Source organism: Theropithecus gelada, chromosome 13 (genome assembly GCF_003255815.1).
Source record: "Theropithecus gelada isolate Dixy chromosome 13, Tgel_1.0, whole genome shotgun sequence".
NCBI classification, from domain to species: Eukaryota; Metazoa; Chordata; class Mammalia; order Primates; family Cercopithecidae; genus Theropithecus; species Theropithecus gelada.
The window spans coordinates 84,983,043-84,989,793 of NC_037681.1; the positions used below are offsets into that span (position 1 = coordinate 84,983,043).

At 43.7% G+C, this 6,751-nt stretch overlaps 1 long non-coding RNA gene across 1 annotated transcript; it reads right to left on the reverse strand.

The window, feature by feature from the left end:
• Nucleotides 1-1,988: 1,988 nt before the first annotated feature.
• LOC112605393 lies at nt 1,989-4,597 on the reverse strand. Its single transcript, XR_003115404.1, has 2 exons — nt 4,497-4,597; nt 1,989-2,275 (listed from the first exon to the last, which is right to left on the reverse strand). It is a non-coding gene; the product is annotated as an uncharacterized LOC112605393 (long non-coding RNA).
• Between the last annotated feature and the right edge of the window lie 2,154 nt (nt 4,598-6,751).

Here is a 6,751-nt window from a genome sequence, read left to right on the forward strand (position 1 = left end):
CCTTTGTCTGCTGAGTTGCATGTATCCTTTACAGATTTGTATCCCTTTGTCTGCTGAGTTGCATGTATCCTTTACAGATTTGTATTTGTTTTTGACTTTGCTTATATACAGGTTTGATTTTTGTTTGTTTCACATGCAAGAGCTTAAAAAGTTTTTTTCAACTTTTATTAGTTGACTTAATCAATTTCCTATTTTATAGTTCCTGGTTTGTGAGTCAGGATTAGGAAAGACTTTCTTACTCTAAGATTATGAAAGATTTATCCCAAATTTTCTCTTTGTACTTGTGTGGTTTTATTGTTTACCTTTAAATGTTTAATCCATGTGGAATTTATTCTTATATATGGTGTGAGGTATAGCTCCAGCTTAATGTTTTTCAAGATGGCTACCCAGGAATTTTAACACCATGTATTGGATTCTAACTGGATTTGAAATGCTCCCTTTATCATATGCTAAATTCCTGTATGTATTTATAGTCTTAAACTGTTCCATTGGTCTCTCTATCTATTCATGTGCTAGTACTATGAAGTACTAATTGTCAAAGTACTATAATATGTTTTTATGTTTGTTGTTCTAGTCCAGGATTTCTCAACATCTTGGATCAGATATAATTATTTGTTATGGGGGGTTATCTTGTGCACTGTAGGATGTTTAGCAGCATCCCTGACCTCTACCTCTATTAGATGCCAGTAGCAGACACTTGCACACACACGCTCATACATGCACACACAAACAACTGTGAATAGCAAACAAAAAGTCTCCAATTGCTGCCAAATGTCCCCTGGGGGTCAAAATTACCCAGTTGGTCTAGTCATTCATCACTGTCCTTTTTCACAGCTTCCTGTTTGTTTACTTCAGCCTGTGTGTTTGCACATGTTGTTCCCTGTACCTGGAATGTCCTCCTCTTACTTTCTCATCAGAGATCAGCTCAGGCACTGTCTCCCAGGAAGCCTTCTCATGTCACCCTGTGTATTAGTTCGTTCTCATGCTGCTATAAGAACATACCCAAGAATGGGCAACTTATTAAAAAAAGAGAATTAATTGAATTGATTTACAGTTTCACATGGCTGGGGAGGCCTCAGGAAACTTACAGTCACGGCAGAAGGGGAAGCAAACATGGCCCTCTTCACATGGTGGCAGGAGAGAGAAGTACAACGTGAAGAAGGGAAAAGCCCCTTATAAAACCATCAGATCTCATGAGAACTCACTCAGTATCACAAGAACAGCATGGTGGAAACCATTTCCATGATTCAATTACCTCCCACCAGGTCCCTGCCATGACACATGGGGATTATGGGAACTACAATTCAAGATGAGATTTGGGTGGGGACACAAAGCCAACCATATCACCCTGCTCCATCTTGTGCCCTGCCCAACCCAGGTGCTAATCCCCCTCATCCTCTATGGAAATGAGCCCTTTGATTGTCTCTCACCCCTCACCAGGGGTCTCATTCATGTCTTTATCTCCAGCCTCTGGCTGAGCCTGGCACAGGGCAGGCGCTCTGGCAGTATTCTTGGATGAAATGATGAATAAATACTTCTTTGACACATCTCCCACTAATAACCAGATGTTCAGTCAAAGAAGACATGGGTAAAGGATGAGATGTTAACTCTTGTCCAGAGTGAAGCCTGGTGCCGAGAAGCAACAGGAAGTGGGGAGAGTCTAGCATGTGTCGAGTGCCTACTATGTGCCAAGCATGGTAGTAGATGAGATGTCCTCAATCTCCTGTTCCAAATCTCTGCTGTCCACAGCTATCAGGATGCACTCAGATGCTTAGAAGCAGGAAAACAAGGAGAGCTGGGGAGTACCAAAGGGCCTCTGTAGCTTCCTGGGAAAGCAGGATAAACAGTGCTGACAGCATGAGCCCTACAGTCGGACAGCTTAGGTCAGATCCCTACTCTATCTACTTACCAGGTATTTAACCTCCTTAAGTCTCAGTTTCTTCATTAGTAAAAAGGGGATAATAAGAGTACCCACCTTGGAAGGCTTCTGTAAGAACCTAAAGCATTAATATTCTACTGAGACATAGTAAACATTCAACATATGGCAGGCTCTTAATATTATTTCCTCTTCTATCCGCAAACTGCCTGAGGTTTTTTTCTAGCTGAGCATTAGTTTAAAAGTCCCTGAGACTATGGTAGACCCAGGGTGGGATTGTTTTTCCAGGGCTCCTTGCAAGGAACTAGGAGAACTCCGGCAGAAGCATCCTCCAGGAGCAGCAGGGCCTCCTCTGGTGGGTTGTTTGTGATCAGACAGGTCCTCCCAGTTCCCTCCACCCTGAGAGCATTGGAGAGAAAAGAGCAAAATGAAGTGATCACCCTGAGGTACAGGCCATACTGAACACTGTGAAACAATGATGGGGTTTGGGGTCCTCCTTGGCACTGACTGAATTTTTTCTAAGCCCATGGGCTTAGGGGCCAGAAAAGCACCAGGTACTATGTTCACTACAACCCCTTCAGGGGTGTCTCTGCCCCAAGCCTTCACCTGCCCCATACAATCTGCACTTGATGGCCCAGAGCAGCCTTCCTCTGACTGTTCTCATCAAGTGGCTATAACCACAGTGCTCACCTGAGGCACGCTGGGGGAAATTCAAGCATCTCCTGCCCTTTTTCTAAAATACTCATAACCACCAAACACTATTTTTTCCACCATGTCTTGTGGAAGGGGGTGTTACTGAGTATTAAGCAAAAAACTTTATTTTTGTATATTCAGACTTATGGAATAAGTTTAGGAAATACTGAGTTAAAAGGGTTAAAGTGTTGGTTTTTCAACTGCAGGACTTCTCAGACTCTTTGAGATGCTGATGTACACAAGGGGTATGGGCTGCATGTTTCTACCTGCTAAGTTGACATAGAACCCTAGATAGAGCATCTTACAAGACCAGTGGTCCGTGGAACCCAACTTAGAAAACACTGCCCCAAAGAAGTCTCCTGAGAAAAATGTATTGCTGTTGATCTTTCAGCCTTTGTCACTGCTGTCCTTCCCCTAAAGGGCTTGCCTTCAGCCTCTCTACCCATCCTGGTTCCCCCAGTGCTTTGGATCCAGGACAGACACACTCTACTCCTAGTAAGCATTTCATAGTCAGCCCCATCCCAGACCTCTCCTTACCATTCATTCATTCATCACATATTTTTTGAGCACTTACTTTCTTCCAGGCACTATGCTAGGAGATATAGTGGCAACCAAGGAACATCCCAGTAGGAAACAGACAGGTAATTAGATGGGTTTAGTAGAGTGTGAGAAGTACAACACAAATACCCAAGGACAGTTCCAGATTGAGTCTTGGACAGTCGGAAAGGAGAAATAAATGGCATCTTTTCTTTCATTTACACACTTAGCAATTTTTCTGTATTGGTTTGTCATTTATTCATTTAATCACCAAGCATTTATTGTGGGCTGGGCACTGTGCAGAGATAGTAATCAGACTTGACTTGGGGATGATAAGAAATCACTGAAGGGATTTTAAGTAGAGAAAAGACATGATCTATTTACATTGATAGATGTCACTTGGATTGTAGGAAAAGTGGACTGGCTGGGGCAAGGCTTGAGGCAGGAAGCCAGCTGGGAGACCACTGCATGAACCCAGATGAAAATGAGGACCTGGGCTAGGGAAGTAGCAGGAAAAGTGGATTTTGACAGATATCTAGGACAGAGTCAACAGGAATTGGACAGCAATGGGATGTGGGAGAGTGAGAGGGAAGAGTTTAGGATGATGTCCTTTCCCCCATCCTCCTTACGTCCCACCCCCACTCCTGTTTCTGGTGAAATATTCAAACAGGAGTGGGGGTGGGACATAAGGAGGATAGGGGACACAGGAGGAAGGGCAGGTTATAGGGGTCGGCATACGAGGGGAAGATAATGTGTTCAATTTTAGACATGCTGAGCTCGTGATTCCAATTCCTTTGGACATTCCAGTGGAGATACCTGGCAGGCTGATTTTCTCATGAGAGAAATCATGTCTGGAAATACAGATCTGAGAAGCAGCAGCAACGGATGGGTGGCCACCAAAGCCGTGGACTCAGTCAGCACCATTAAGCCAGAGTGGTGGGCAAGATAGGTGACAAGGACCCCCCTGCATCAGGTGGGTGACAAAAGAAGAATTAGTGTTGCAGCATGGGAAGGACTGCCCAGAGAGAAAGGCACTGAACCAGGAGAGGATCTAGAAAAAGGACACTTGGCAATGAGAGCTTGGAGCGGGCCTCTGCACCAGGGGAGGGGGGGCTTTGACTGGCAGATACACCTGTCTAGTCCAGGTGGAGGGTATGAAAACTGGAGGGAAAGAGAGGGGCAGCAGGACGTCCCTCTTTTTCTAAAACAGGCTTTCTCTTAGGCTTAGCCTTCTAACTGATCTGCCCCACTATCCTCAACCCACTCTCCACTTCATAGCCAGATAAGTCTTTTCAAAACACATCTCTGATCATGTCACCTCCTCTCCTCCAGCTCTATTAAAAACCTTTTGATATTTCTATGGCTCTTAGCCTGTGGACCAAACTCCTACCTGACCTGGACTCTACTTCCTTCTCCAGGTGCACCTTGTGCCAGACTCTCTTGCAGCCACCTGGCGTCCATTCGGCCTCACAAACTCATTGCATGGGTCTTGCATTGTTGCTCTCAGAGCGATGTCCACCCTTTCCCCCCTGCCCCAATCTGCTCTGTGTCACTGGAGGCTGTTCCAGGCTCCAGAGCCAACTGCCTTCCAGTGAGGTTCAGCCAGTGGGGAGCGGGGGAGGGCAAAAGATATTGGCAGTGAAAGGAAAGGAGAAGCCAGAGTATTTCTCCTCCTGCTTCTCTTCCTCAGGAGTCTCTTCTGTGGCTGCAGTTCCCACTACACAACCATCTCTCTGTGATCCCTGCTACCCATCTTGGTTCCAGCTTATCTTGTCTTAAGCTCCAGAAACTGTTTCTTTCCTTGTTTTCCAGCTTCCAGTGTGGTGCTATGGTTTGAATTGTGTCTCCCCTGCAAGTTCATGTGTTGAAGTTCTAACCCCCAGTACTTTACAGCGTGACCTTATTTAGGGTGGTGGTCTTTATAGAGGTAGCCAAATTAAAGCAAGATCATTAGGGTGGACCCTAATCCAATATGAATGGTGTCCTTATAAAAAGGGGAAGTTTGGACAGAGATAGACACACATAGAGGGAAGACGATGTGAAGAGACATAGGTGAAAATGGTCATCTACAAGTCAAGGAAAGAGGCCTGGAACAGATCCTTCCCTCACTGACCTCAAAAGGAACTACCCCTGCTGACGCCTTCATTTTGGACTTCCAGCCTTCAGAACTCTGAGACAATAACTTTCTGCATGAAGCCACCCAGTCTGTGGCACTTTGTTACTGCAGCCCTGGCAGACAAATACAGTAGTCCCAGCTTCCTGGAGTTGCTACTCTCAGGGTTCCCCTGGGAGCTCTTTCAACTCCTCTGACTCCCCGTATGAAATTCCCTCTATCAAATCACCTAGAGTAAGTTTTGCTTTCCTGGCTGGGTCCTGACTAATATGCCTACCATGATCCTTTCTGCCACAGAGGACATAGTGTTTCCTCTGCCTGGTATTTCCCCCCCTCTCATCTTTACCTAATGAACTTTACCTAGTGAACTCATCTAGGTCATGGGTAAATGTCACTTCCTGAAGAAGGCCTACCCCTGAATAGTTATTACCAGCTCTTATGGCTCCAAGCACCACCACTCACACTGTTTTGATTTTATATCTGCGTGCGATTATTAGTTAATGTTTTCTCCCCAGTCCTTGAGGAAATGTGGTCTTTTTTTTACTTACCACTTATCCCCAGAGCCTAGCATGATGCCTATAGTAAATATTTAATACACAGTCATGTGTCACTTAACAACGGGAATACATACTGAAGAATGTGTTGTTAGGCAGTTTTGTTATGAGAACATCAGAGTATACTTACACAAACCTACATGGTGTAGCCTACTACACACCTAGACTATCTGGTCTAGCCTACTGTTCCTAGGCTACAAACACCTACAGTATGTTACTGTACTGAATACTGTGGGCAATTGTAACATAATAGTATTGGTGCATCTAAGCACATCTAAACATGGAAAAGATACATAAAAATATGATACTATAATCTTATGAAATCACCAGTGTATATGTGGTTCCTTATTCACTGAAACATTGTTATGTGGCTCCTGACTATATATGTATTGAGTGAACAGAGGACGAGTAGTATAATTTTGTCAATAATGCTAGTATTTATGTGCCAGTAAAGTTCTAAGCATCTTACAAATATTATATTTGATCCTTTAATACTCATAACAATTTATGGAATAAGCAATATTACATCTATTTTACACATGAGTAAATTCACTTATGATCTCATAGCTAGTAATAATTTGAACCCAGGGACTCCAGCACCAAAGCCTGAACTCTTAATCACTTTGTATTCTGGCCTGTGCTGTTCTCCCATGTTTTAGCAAGTCCACAAATTTTGTTTGGTTCTAGCTTGCCATTATATCATGCCTTGTACCTCTTATTTGCAATGAATTGTATTTAACTTGACATGATATTACAAAACTTCCTAGACAGAATGTTTTATATGCCAAATAGCACCCTAATAATATGCACCTTGAGTTTTAGCAAAAATTTCGTGACAAACCTATGAATACATAGTCCCAGGATGGTGAGGTTTCTGGGTACCTCACTATCTTTTGTGGTTCTGTGAACTCTTCCCACCTCTCTATAAATCATTCCCTCATTAAAATCCCTTCAGCTAAACCCTTAGGGTATGCCATC